The sequence below is a fragment of the Lampetra fluviatilis genome, chromosome 18, assembly GCF_964198595.1.
Source record: "Lampetra fluviatilis chromosome 18, kcLamFluv1.1, whole genome shotgun sequence".
Taxonomy (NCBI): Eukaryota; Metazoa; Chordata; class Hyperoartia; order Petromyzontiformes; family Petromyzontidae; genus Lampetra; species Lampetra fluviatilis.
Window position 1 is genome coordinate 12,893,573 of NC_136292.1, and position 14,554 is coordinate 12,908,126.

Sequence of the window (14,554 nt, forward strand, 5' to 3'; positions counted from 1 at the left end):
GGGTCGGGCGGGATCAGGCGAAAGCCGGTTGAGTTGGGTCTCGCCTCGTCTCGCCGCGCCAGACGAGGCGAGGAGACGCGTCGAGGCAAAGACAAAGGAGTCCCGTGTTATTTGCGTGGGGAGCCTCCTGCCACCAGATAACGCGAAACAGCCGAGACGTGTTCATTGAGACCGTGGGTCCTTGGCCAGCAGGCTGCTGCTGCTGGCCACTAACCACAGCAGCGAGGCACGTCATTCATATCCCGAGTGGTCGAAACAATATGGACACATTATGGAGGAAATGTCATTATATTTTGAAGCTTCTACATGTTATCCCACAAGTTTCAATACAACTCATTAAACTCGTTAATTAATTATCTCCTCTGTGTGCGTTATCTCGGAGCCATCGCTGCCACGATATTCAATCAGCTGTTGAGAGGGAAGTCAGAGGGCCGTGAGCAATCTGTGGGGTATCTATAAATGGATCGGGCTGTACTTTACTTTAATGGAAATACCAAATGCATCCAAATCAGGGCACAAAACGTAAACTCGTCACCAGTGTCAGCCGTGAGCTGGAGTCGAACTCAGGTCGCCGGGTTTGTAGCACGGCGCACGAACCGATACACCACTGCTCATCACCACCAGCGTCATTGCCCCCTAACACAGCAATGTGGAATTACAACCACTAGCTTAAGATGACGTGATAATGATACAGTAAGACGATACAGCAGATGAGTGGCCTTTAACCCGCAATAATGAATTCGCATGACTCTACTTATATTCCTCTTAATGAGAAACGATGCCTGATGATGTGAATAAAATAAAAACTACAACTTTGTTCTACGACAGTCAATCGTGATTACGTTCAGGCGAGAGTGGGGCATTGTGGGTCTCCGTCACTCGAGGGAGCGTGTGGCCGGTGGAGAGCGTGGGCCCAAAATCTGGGCCATATGGAGCACGACGCCACAGATCCACGTGTCTCGAACTGTCCACGTTGACGACCTCTCCGAGCCCATAATGAAGGTGAATGGAAGTAATTTCTGATCTCATTCACACAAGAAAGGCCCGGGTCTCAAGACCCCTCCCAGGAGAGTGCTACTGCACTCTCACCTCGCTACTCTCGCCTTGCACTGACGCTCATGGTCTCGAAGTGCTACAGCCTCATGTCACTATACACTACACTACATTGCACTATACTATGCACGACACTACTATATACTACACTATACACTACACTATACTGTTACCGCCTCACGTCACTATACTACTATACATTGCATTACTGTACGCTACACTACTATACACCACACTATACACTACACTACTATACTCTACACTACACTGTTACAACCTCACGTCGGTTCTCTGCTGTCGCCCCTTGGTGTTGAACTCCATATCCCTTGCACATCTACAACATCGAATGCCCTCTGATTTTCAAGACACATCTAAAGGCCTCTATATCTGTGTTGGGTCAGGCTTTCGAGCCCTGAGCTTGGCTCCCCGCCTCTGATTGGTTTACTTGTCTGCAACATCTGGCGCGTTATAAATGCAATGATTATTCTAGAGGTGTTTGGTCGAGTCCAGCGATGAGAGTTGGCTTTAATGTGGAAGGAATCCAGAGATCCCCAAAACATGAACCTCACACTACACAAGGACCACTGCCATCTCCTGGCCACACCTTCGCAAGGCCCTACGCTGACAACAGCTGCCAAGCCCTGGTTGATGGTCACCAGGCCCTGGTTGATGGTCACCAGGCCCTGGTTGATGGTCACCAGACCCTGGTTGATGATCACCAGGCCTTGGTTGATGGTCATCAGGCCCTGGTTGATGGTCACCAGGCCCTGGTTGGTGGTCACCAGGCCCTGGTTGGTGATCACCAGGCCCTGGTTGATGGTCACCAGGCCCTGGTTGGTGGTCACCAGGCCCTGGTTGGTGGTCACCAGGTCCTGGTTGATGGTCACCAGGCCCTGGTTGGTGGTCACCAGGCCCTGGTTGGTGGTCACCAGGCCCTGGTTGGTGATCACCAAGCCCCGGTTTTGTGGTCACCAGGCCACAATTAATTCGGACTAGGTCCGGATACATTAATGGGCGAAATTGGTTATAGGCGCAAAAAAATACAAAACTATCCTTTCAAATTCACCAAACCATTTTCTACTCTAAGGAACAGCAGCAGCTTAATTGACCATTAGAAATCGAGTGACTTACAGCACGCTGCCATTTGAGTGCTCGGCGTGATTGTGTGCAGTGGGGTTTTGTTGTGTCCGTCATTGCTGCTGCTGGTGGCGTTCCGCGGTGTAGAGAGAGAGAAGGCACTTGCCGGTGACGTCGAGTATAACCAGCAGTGCTTTGCCGAGCACCCCTGACTGCTGATGACCTCCAAAAAAGTAAAAACCGATCCACAGTTCCCTCGTGTATACAAACGCAAACATACGTCTGGCTGGCCAAGAAGCGGTGGATTAAGATACGTTTTATTTTTACTCGGTGACACCCAACAGGACGCGGTTTATTTAATTGATTACGGCAATAGCTCGTGTTATTATGGTCTAAGCCACGCAGGAGTTCAACGGCGCAGGTTTAAATTCGCTCGCCGCGTGCCCGCGGACCGTGCCGAATGAGGCAGCGGCGAGCAACATCTGCACGGAGACGTCGCATCCGTTGGCTTCACTTGGGGCTTGTTTCAAACGGAACGTGTATGTATGTCGAACTTCTTTCGCACCGTACGTGACCACCTGCGCTATTCGGAGGTGCGGGGAAGGACAACAAACTAAACACAAGAAGCAGTTTATCAGGGATGAGCTTTCAATCTAATATTTTTTGTTTCAAATATATGTTTATTCCACATCCTGTCGCATCATACATTGCAACATCCTGACGTTGTGGAAAGGCATTACCAGGGGTATCGACGGTATCAGGCACACCGGACTCATCAGAGCAGGCGGAGGGGGGTGGTTCTTTGTGGGTGGGGGGGGTAAGACTTGTCTACGGTTTAGGAAAGGACCCCATGCACGTACTGTATTCTTCTTCCTTGTTTCTGAGATTATAACTCAGATACTCCAGTGCTGAGATTGGGCCGAATGAATACAGACGTTGAGCATGATTGAGCATGATTCTTCCACGTACTCAATATGGGTTTCCTAGCCGCTGTATTAAAAGTCCTTCGTTTTCAATCTAGATTCAAAAGAAGCATTCGTGGGCCCGGAGCCCTGTGAAAGGAAACTTTTTTTTCTAAATGACAAACTCTCTGAATTGTCCCGTGCGCAGTGGCAGTGAGCTCCAAAGCATCAGCTCCCTGAAAGCACCGCACGCTGGCCAAGGGCAGGCGCTGTGTGGTCGTTGTCTCCACACACCGACGGTAAAACACATTGCGCGTCTTCTGAAAGATAAAAAAAAATGAATGGATTCGCCAGCATTGATTGAAGCGAGCCTCACTCTGCTTATGAGACGCAGTGTGTCAAGACCGGTGCAGTTTTTTTTTATTTGTAGGGTGATACCTCGGTATGCATATATTCGATGAAACAAAGTTTCGGTGTCACGATTTTCAACCGTTATTTTACACAGAAAAATAAACAGCAACAAAGTATAATAATAATAATCATAAATAACTACAATAATAAATACCAAATTAATTTGTCGATCTACTATATTAATAAGAATTATTTTATTAAAGTAGTTTTTTTATGCTGTACAGTATACCGTATAAAATATCTTTCAATATAACGTGTCTTTGTTGACAATACGAATGTTACGTTTTTGGAGTGGTAATAGTATGAAATGGTACGTTACGAAGGCTGGAAACGAATCCTCAAAGTGCTGCCAGACGTTATTCAATGTACGAAGTTTCAATATACGAAGGAAGCTCCAAGGACGCATTTGCTGTTTCTATACCGAGGTATGACTGTACTGAATGAATGCTGCTGAAATGATGCACTCCCAGAAGCCTGTTGTGGCCGATCTTGAGTGAGAAACGCTTCTACGGGCACCGCCCCGACTTACGAACGGGTTCCGTTCCTGGGACCTATTCGTAAGCCGAACGGTTCGTAGGTCGGAACACAACAATATACCGTATTTGAATGCACATAGGTCAGTGTTATAACATGCGTTACGGCTCAACAAAACAAGGAAAGTATTGTTACACTCATAAATAAGAATAAATATTGTACATTTACATGTAATAAATACTGTACAGGAAATAAAACATAAAATAAAGTAACATAAAATAAATAAACTGTTTATTTTCACTTACCTTGAGTCCTGATGCTGGCTTGCTTGTCGGAAGGGGCATAACGAGTCCCCATAGGTGCACGCACGCAGGGCACGGGGTCACGCACACAGACAAAGACAAAGATCTTCGTATAGCCTGTAACAGACTGTTGGGGCAAGTGCTGTTAGCGAGTGGCCAACACCACGCCCGGCCGCCTTTGTCTCCCTCGTGGCGATGTTTACACACCGCACCAAGTGCTCTTGGAGGCTGAGTCGACCTAGGGGAGCCCCAGGACCGGTTCAGATAATCGTCACTGGTGTTGGCCATGAGCGGGAATCGAACCAGGGTCGCCAGCTTCGCAGCGCAGCGAGCAAACCGCTCCCCACGCACACACGCACGTAAAAAAGACAAAGATCACCCGTATAGCCTGTAACATACTTTAGGGGCAAGTGCTGTTAGCGAGCACCTCTGAAGGCCGGCACGGCACACGAGGGGGTGAGTAGCCAACACCACGCCCGGCCGCTTTTGTCTCTCTAGCGGCGATGTTTACACACCGCACCAGGTCAATCTAAGGATGGCCCGGGAATCGAACCTGGGTCGCCGGGTTCGTAGCGCAGCGCGCTGACTGCTACACTACCGCTCCCCACACACACGCACGCGCAAACACTCACTCCCAACGGGATGATGGGACTCGCGGATGATCACTCCACTGAACAATATAGTTCGCAAATCGGATGGTTAAAAATATCTCATGGAAGCTCGTTGACATGTTCGTAAATCGGGCGTTCGTTATTCAGTGACTGAATGTATTCGTTGTTTTGTGTAGATGCGGTTATGTGAAGGACACTCGCTACCTATTCTCTCAGACGAGTGCTTCTCAGCAGGACTCGTGTATTACAAACTCGACCTTGTAGCAGCCTCCCACCGCAAGTCTTAATACAAAGCCACTGGGTGCCCTCGTGTAAAGGCAAGAAGGAGAAAATGGGGCACAGCAACTGTAATGTGACATCATAATAACAACAATATGAGGAGGAGCAGCGACGCGTGGTTAGCGCACTGCGCCGTGAACCCAGCAAGCCGAGTTCACTTCCCAGTGACAGATAACATCAGCAGCGAGTCATATGCGAACTGGTCCTGGCACTCCACGCTCCTTCACCATCCCACGCTGAGCGGTGTGGCGAAGCATGGTCAAAGAGCCCTCGTGAGCAGCGTGCCAGTGGCTTGACCGTAGACGGCGCTTAAAACGACGTGACTGTGGCGAGAGGCGTCAAACTCAACTCTCGATCAGAAATATACGAGTTCAAATCTCAGTCCGAGGTCGACTCAACCCATCATCCCTCGAGGTCTATGAAATGATTACCACTTTATGTTTAGTTGCATTTGTGCCCGCCCATGGGCAGGGCCCATTGAGCTCAATCGTTCGTTTTGCCAAGGTTGACCCTGGGGTGGGGGACACAGACATGTGCCACTGCAAAACGACAACGGTCAACAATTGGAGAAGAGGAGTCCACATCAGCAGCGGCAGCGCCTTCACGCACATTTAGAAACAGCCGTTCAGACAGCATTGAACCGTGGCTCAAAGTACTCGATGGACCACGTGCAGGCAGCTGTAGATCTGGTTGCGCCTTCACACTGGAATACGGCCGAGAGAAGAGAAACAATTGATTCTGTGTAACATCAGCGGTAGTTTTCCGACTGACAGGCCGGGACCTGCCATCATATTGGGGAATTTCCACCGCCGCCCCGTGTCCGAGGACGTTGCGCTTCACGTGGAGCTGTTTGACACAAAGAGCTTCGCTGAATCTCCGGTGCGGGTGGTCACCTGACTGAATGTTTCAAGTGCAATGTCAGTATCATCACCAGGCGAGCGAGTGCAGGCACGGGGTCCCACTCAGCTATGGACAACTCTCGTGATGGGCGCCGATAAGTGAGATTGTGACGCACGCGAGGCGCTGCCACGCTGGGTGAATTGACGTCACTGGGGCAGCGTTGACGCCGCGATATCGGGTCCACCCCCCCCTCTCCCGTGACTCATTCGTACTCTCTTTCATGCAAAGTACACGAGGTTTTCGTGCCCTCCTTGATATTTGCGGCCGGGCAACGGAGACGAGCCGAGCGACACGTCCGCCACCTGCCTGGGGGCCTGGCCACGGCGGGAAACGCGGCACCTGCGGGGGTGGTGCGGGGGGCACGGCCGTCGGCGGAGGCGCGCGGAATTTGTTTTTTTTATGTTGATATTGTGACGCCAAAAATGCGCGTGGCACTCACTCGCAGCCGGCGTCCGAGGATGGCCCTCCGCCGTGCAGCGTGGCAAGCGTGCGTTTGAAATGTCACGCTGCGACCAGATCGCAGAGCTATAACATGTGCGTGCGTGTTTTACACATGTTTAGAAATACATATCGCTAATCTAGATCTTTCAAGGGAGAATAACACGCAACTCGCCGTCTCAAAACCGAGAAGACTTCAGCGCAGATTTGTCACAAGTCTCATTGCTTACGATCACAATGGAAGTCTCCGGGCAGCGGCGTAAGCGTGGTTGGCGCAGGCCCTCGTGCCAGGAATGGAACGAAGCCCCCTTTAGTGGCTTGGTGGCGCCAGGGCCCCTCCGGCCCCAGGGCCCCTCGGGCTCCACGGCCCCTCTGGCCTCAGGGCCCCGCGGGCCCGTGACCCTTAGTGCAGTTGCACCGCCTGAACACTCAATAGCAACGCCTCTGTCACAATGTAATAGAATTTTGAGACACTTTCCAGATTTTAAGTTTTACATCTTTGTTATTTTGAGTCTTCTTAATTGTACGGCATTTTTGTTATTGCGCATTCCCAGATATAGGTCATTGTTTTCTGTTATCGCGATAAGTCAATATATTAAAGTCTGTGCTCCCCGGTTACCAGCGCTGGGGACGAATTGGATGCCTCCAGACAAACAACGGTGGTGTAGACTCAACACGTGGCGAGTCGCAGCGTCAAGTGGTGCAGCGCCCGGGCATCGGGGGTCAGCCCATCGCGGCCGCCTCCAGCTCCACCCGGCCAGGACCGGACGTCCAGACGTCCCCTGGCGTCCTCACGTCGGTCGGGAGCAGCAACCAGTCTCAGCAGAAATGCTGAGACTGGTTGCTGTAGCAGACATTTTTTAAATTATCGTTTGATTGTAGGTGGGTTTTTTTGTTGTTGAAAACAGACTGTCTGGTCTCTGATGGGGGGGCGGGGGTCTGTGGACAATTGGAGCGTGACGATACGCATCGACACACGCACACGTTTCGAGTTCGCGCTGCTCGCATCGAGTTGTGTAATGACGTCAATTAATACTCGTTCGAATCGGGAAGTATTGTATACAGAGGGTTCACGTTGAACAAATAGACGGACTTTTGCCAGACCAGCGTCTGGTGAGGTCTTTGAGCAAAATGTTAAACAAAGTCGCTGCGGTGCTGCTACTTGGTGGCAGTAGCGCACAATCACAAACAACAGGACTCATTCATCCAATAACACAGTGGCCTTAAACATCAACTGCCTTACACACTATTGTTCTAAGGAACAGTTATTGAGAAATGTGTTGAAATGTGTTTCTTTTTAATACGATATTAAACTGATAGACTGGGGTATTTAGTTAATTCTAGATTTGAAGCTTTCGTGACTGCAAGGAATCATCTTCTTAGGTTTTTTCGGTAAAGTCACGTAGAAAGTAAAATAAAAACAAAAATCACGACGTTTCGGAGGCAACACAAGTCTCCGTCATCAGGTGGGACCGTCACAGCCAGATTAGCTGTATCATACAGCTAATCAGGTGGGACCGTCACAGCCAGATTAGCTGTATCATACAGCTAATCTGGCTGTGACGGTCCCACCTGATGACGGAGACTTGTGTTGCCTCCGAAACGTCGTGATTTTTGTTTTTATTTTACTTTCTACGTGACTTTACCGAAAAAACCTAAGAAGGTATTTAGTTAATTTGCTGATAGACTGGTCTATGATGGGGGCTCGAGTCAATAGATCGATAGACTGGTTTCTGAGGGGGTATTAAGACAATACATTTATAAATTGGTCTCTGATTATGGTATCCAGACAGTAGTTTGATAGCCTGGTCTCTGATGGGGAGAATAATAATTATTATTTAGACTGGAGTCATTCCATGAGCTATGAAGCCTACGAATGTGCCTCAGTGACACACGCCGGCCCCTCACGATTCAAAGCTGCTTACACGGCGACGTGACTCGCGTGCGTCCCACAATGCACTGCACAAACATGTCGGTTTTGCACGCGGGTCGCCACAGCCGCGTTGGAGCTCACGGCGGTCAGGCCGCACTTCGGGCACGACGCCGACTCAGGCGCCGGTTCGACGCACAAACGGACGTGCGGTGGACCTCGCCCACTCGGTCTGGGCGCTCGGGTGCTAAGCCTCTCTGTGAATTCTTCGTGATTTTTAAGTGTTATTAATTTATTTAATTTATTAATTTCATCCTTTAAAAAAAAGGCAAGAACTTTCTAAACACTATTATTGCACTTTATGTATGATTGGTAGTTGGTTTAAATGTTATCTGTGTTTATATCTATAAACAGTTGCATATCGGACCCTTGGTCAGGAACGTAACCACCTATTATATTATTGCTTCTGAGAAAATCAGCCTCGACTTACGTCGTTTTGACTTACGTCACCTTTTCGTGGAACGTAACCCAACGTGGGTCCGAGGGATCACCTGCTTTGTGCATTCTGCTAAGTCAGGAATTTTAATTGAAAAAAAAATTGTTTTAAAACCCACATTTAAATGTTATATGTATGGTGACCACCTGGGAAAGCCTTCATCCAGGAGTCACAGGAATTCTGCATTTAATAGTTGAGAATTATATATATATGCAGGATGGCCGAAAAGTCAAGACACATAGGGTTATTTAATTAAATTTAACACTGACATTAAAACTTTTCAATAGTTTATTCATTACGTTAATATTTTATCCATTATCATTATTAATATACATTTTTCTGCTTCATTTTCAGGTGAAATAAAAAATGGAAAGAAAATTGACGAAAGATGAACGAGTTGAATTCATTTTTACGCATTCTAATGAAGGCAGAGGTAATCGATGAAAACCTCAATTAATCTCAAAAGATAATTAATGTAATAATGTTAGTGGAAGTGAGTTTTAACGTTCGTTAAAATAAATGAAAATAACCCTACGTGATTAGTTAAAAATTGATAATACCCTATGCGTCCTGCCTTTTGGGCCACCCTGTACACGTCGGTGTCGGGTTAATGAATTACTCACAAGAGAGACGTCAAAAGCCACACAACGAGCAGCGTGCTGCCGTTAACGTTCGCGTTTTATTTGACACCAAACATCCACTCATCGACGAAATGTGCTCACACGCTACATCGCAGATGCTACCTCCGAGCCATGAGCAGCCGTCAAACCCGTACCCCTCTATACTCGATGGTGTAGGTTGGTGATCCATTCCAGGATGATGCCGATGTTTCCATTGCGGGCCCAACGCCCCCACGCCCCGCCTGTGGGAGTTGACGTTGCAGGAAGTGTATGGGGTTACAAAACCTCAGATGTGAGTCATGACCCCAAGTGCATCAAAGGTCATCTGTCACAATTTCCCTTGCGTGGGTGCGTCTCTCTCTCTCTATGCCCTTAATGTCTCTTCTTCGAATCTCTTCCACTTGCGTCTCATCTTTCCCCGTGTCTCTCTCTCTCTCGCTCATCTCCCCTCGCGCCTTTCCTCTTGTCCCCTTCTCCTCGTCTGTCTCTCTCGTCGCATTTCCTTATCTCTCGCCTCGTGTCTCTCCCAGTGTCTGTCCTTCTGCCACGGTGGCTAGGAGATGTTAACTACCTCGCTTGGTGTACAGGTGGTCGTGGATTCCATCCTGATCCTGACGATTGCTGTACAGAGTGTTTCAAAAAGGTTGACCCAATTTCAAAGCAGTGTATTTCACGATGGCAACATGTTACAATTACGCAAAAAGTAACAAAGGGTTTAATGAGTTATTAAGTTTTAGTAACCATTTTATAAATGCTCTATGTGCCCTCCACCTGTTGTACGGACAACATCGAGACGATAGTTGAATTCGTCCCAAACGCCTCTCTTCTCACGTTTTCCTCTGAGGTGCGTGGTCGCCCTGTGCTATTCCCCTTACATAAACAGCAGCCTGCTTCCTCAAATTGTCGTCACCAACGACGAATGCCCTTTGACATTGGCGGATCAATGCCAAAACGGCGTTGAAACGCACGCTGCACCGCAATTACGGATTCAGTCTTGATGAACCGCAGAACGCAACACGCCCCTTGTGTTGCGGGGTCACCATCTTGCGAATGACTGAGGCGAGGGGCTGTTTGTGCGCCGGGAGAGGCATCGAGCGGTAATCATTTGAAACTCTATGCCCCGCCCTCTATATGCCCCGTCCTCTCTATGCCCCGCCCTCTCTATGCCCCGCCCTTTCAAGTGGTAAGCGTTTCATTCATGGGCGGTTCGTGGTTGCAGAGATATAGCGATTTCAAATCGGGTCCATCTCTTTTAAACCCCCTGTATATTTTAATTTGCATGTCTCTCTCCCCGTGATCGCGTGGATTTTTACCTGGGTCCTCCGGTTTTTCCCTCCACATTTAAAAAAACACACGTTTAGAGTCTTTGGTTACTTAAAATTTCCACATGATAAGCCACTTCGTTGGGTTATAATTTGTTATAGCCAGGTTGCTTCTGAAAAAGCTAAGTGGGCCTTACCTATTAAAATAAAAACATAAAAACAGTTTAGTTTAGTCTATCGCTCTTCTCGCACTACTCCCTCTGCAACTCTCCCTTTCAAGTGCGTCTGCACCATCTGCTCGCTCGTGTGTGCGTGGGGGGGGGGGTCATTTCTCTCACTCGATGGTTTTCCTTTTCTCCCGTAACCCCGACCTCGTGCGGAGGTGTCACGTGATTTGACGTCAACGACATTTGCTCGTCCGTTTGAAGACAGTTGTTCATCCTCAGAAGAAAGAAGTTAAATACTTATCACTGTCATCTGGTAACCCCAACCACTCTCCACCATTGGTCCAGGAAAGGTTTCCCTGCTGCTGACCACACACCCACACATACTACAGACAAACGAAGAACAGTTTTACCACTGTGCCCAGCCTCTGTAGACCGTTGCAGAGGCATTTGACTGAGTGGAAAATGGAGCAGCTCTCAAAAACCAGTGCCCCATCTACAACTGAGAAAGCCACGACACAGAGCGAGAAGGAGTCAGGCCAGACCTCTTCATGGCAACGCTCGAAAACGTTTTCTGAAAGAGCCCCCAAAATGGACAAAGATGAGGGCATGGCTCAAGATGAACAGCAGCAAGAGAGGAGGAGCGCCGGGCAGGAAGGGGGAAGAGAAGGAATGACCGACCCAAGATGTCCGGGATGAGAGGGTGATGGTGGGAGGGGAGGGGAAGAGAGAAGGGAGAGAGCAGGCGGAATTGAACAGTGCGGAGGAGCGGCGACTGTTTTCACAGTGGGTGGGGAGAGTCACATGATTTACGGGAGGCTTGAGCTGATTTGGAAAGAGAAATCTGTCGGAGAGACAACTGGGAGACACAGCGGAGCGTGTGAGCCTGGGCCACTTACTGACGGTGTCCCGGGATCAACACAATTTCTATTGTGGCTACAGGGGTCTTGTGAAACAATTATTAACAATATACACACACACATAAAAAAACACTGCAGTGTTTACACGCTCAGCTCAATGTGTATATCATCAGCGCAGGAATACGATATAACCGTTGAATGGATGCGTCCTCTGCATGCAGAATATTTAAAACTGTGACTGAAACCAGGGATGGCTTTGTACAAATTTACCAACACAAGATTTGACAATGACCGGATTCCGTGCTCCATTGGACCGGGAAAAAATCCCTCTACCTACGACCCCCACGTGATTCGGTCATCACTCGTCGAGACGGCGTGCACCTGACGGATCACGTGACGCGCCAACTATGTCCCCTTTCCAAAATAAATCCAATCAATCAAATTTTCTCAACTGGAGGGGCACGAGCTTATTCGTGAACATTTCAGTAACACCCCGATTGACGTATCCCCATTTTACGTCGTATAGGAAATAGGTCCTCACTTTATGAATACCACTACCTGATTTGTGTCGCCTCAACCCCCACACTCATGTCGCTGACAGCATCATCGTCCGTCCTTTCTCGTTATCCATCGCCTCCCAGCCTTCGCCTCCACCACCGACTACCCCGTAAATCGCTTTGGCTGACGTCGTTTGGACATTCTTCGCCGCGGCTTTCAGGAACGCATCCCTGACGTAAACCGGGGTACTGCTGTATCAATAAAAATCTTAGAGACTGCAGGGGCAGCAACGGTGCCACGGGCATGACTGCAAAACGCTGCCAAATCATCACAAACGCTGCCCTGTGACAAATACGCGCATCCTCCATCAGGCCAACAGCCACAGGCCAAAGTGGCGGCCCACGGTTGATGTTTCTGTTCTGAGGCAGCGCGAATTAAGGGCGTGGGTGAGCTCTGATCTGTGACTAAACAAAGCTGGTAGAATCTTGTACGTATGTATGTAGAATTTATTTCGCACCCTACATAACCAACCGTACTAATCGGAGGTGCGGGGGAAGGACAACAAACTAAAAACAAAACGCAGCTATAAAGAAATTAGTTTGCAATCTAAGTTTAAAAGTGCAAAGCTCCAGTGGCATCCTGATAATATTGAAAGAGCGTTCCAGGTGGCCGCAGAAGCACATCTGAAAGCATGATGGTTTGCCAAAAGTCGCTGCGAGGATGACCAGCGTTCGAATTATGGTTTATGCTGCTTGACGAGATCAGCAAGGTATTATGGTTCATTTGTGGCAATAATTTTGTGTGTAATGAGCGCGACCTTATAACGTGTTCGTTCAGCAACTGAAAGCCAATGCAGCTTGGCGAGCACTGGACCGACATGTTCGGATCTCACAGCACCCGTCACGACACGTGCCAGCAGAGAATGTTGTACACGCAGCAGCTTGGTCATGTGTTTGTGCCAGACGTAGTGAGCTGTAATAATCGAGCCTTATCGATATTACGCTACACGCCACTGTGGCGGCTATGTCACGACTCAATAGTGGTCGAATGTGTCGTAGAGCCGTGATATCAAAACTGCAGGACCCGACGACATTTTGCACGTGGTGATCAAACGACATGTTCCGGTCGAGTATGGTGCCAAGGCTCTTTAGATGATCGCAAAACTGCCTCTCTGCAGCCGACGTGCAACAGGGCGTTTAGGCTTCCAGAGCTCATGCAGAGCTCGTCCAAGTGGCATTTTGGAAACGTGAGGACGACCGCAGCAGCAGTCAGCAGCAGTCAGCGAACGACAACATTCCTCTTCTTGGTTCTTTCGGTAAAGTCACGTAGAAGGGAGATAATAAAATAATAAAATAAAACATAATAAAATAATACAATTTTCACTACAACATTCCTATGCTTCTTCATCAGGTCCCGTCTGTCATCAGCGACGACGGGTCGGCAAGCCTCCTCCATCGCTGTCCGCTGTCTAACCAATCTCACGGCTTTGTCCATCGCCACACACCCTCTGCTCTCCACGCCTTCCTTCGCTCACTCTCAATCCTCGTGTTCTGCTGTGCATCACCGCGTTTGGCATCCGTTCTGCCAGGGCCATTCATGAGACGTGTCCCAACCACTGCAGTCTTCTGTCTTGGGTCTTTTGTCAGCTTAATATAATATAAGACATTGCAGTCGCATGGCGCCTGTCACGATGGCGACCTCACAAAGCGCCGCTCCAGCCCATGTGTCGCCAACTGCAGAAGGTTGAGAGTTATTCTCTGTGCAAAAGTCAGCAGTGGTTGAACTCGTCACAGGAATGTATAAATTCCTGCATTGGCTCAGTAAAGCTAAGGGAGGAGAGCGCCGCCCAGTGCTTGTCTCGACGGAGAGACACTTTGTGTTTACCGCGTGGATATTGGTTGGCAACTGCGCCTCTACCGACAATAGAAACTAACGTGAATAGCAATTGTCTATCATTCATAATTGTATTTGTGTATGGATGCAAGTTGACATTTTGCATATTTAGATGTATCCAAACAAACAATCACGCTTGGTGACGTGACCACGTGACCGCGGGCTTTGTGACTAACGAGGGCTGTCTGTGATTGGGCAAAATGGCTACTTCCTGCTAATCCACCATACCCTAAATGCCTTTAGTGGAGCAAACATACGTGTTACGTATGTACGTTACGTATGTGATGCATATGTTACCTACGTACACACATATCCTGGTCGGGAGTGGGACAGTGCAATACATCTACAAGCGCTTGTAGGTATGTATTTTACTTCTTTCACACCGTACGTTGCCAACCGTGCTAATCGGAGGTGGTCGCTGGATTGCTAGCATGGTTGTGAAAT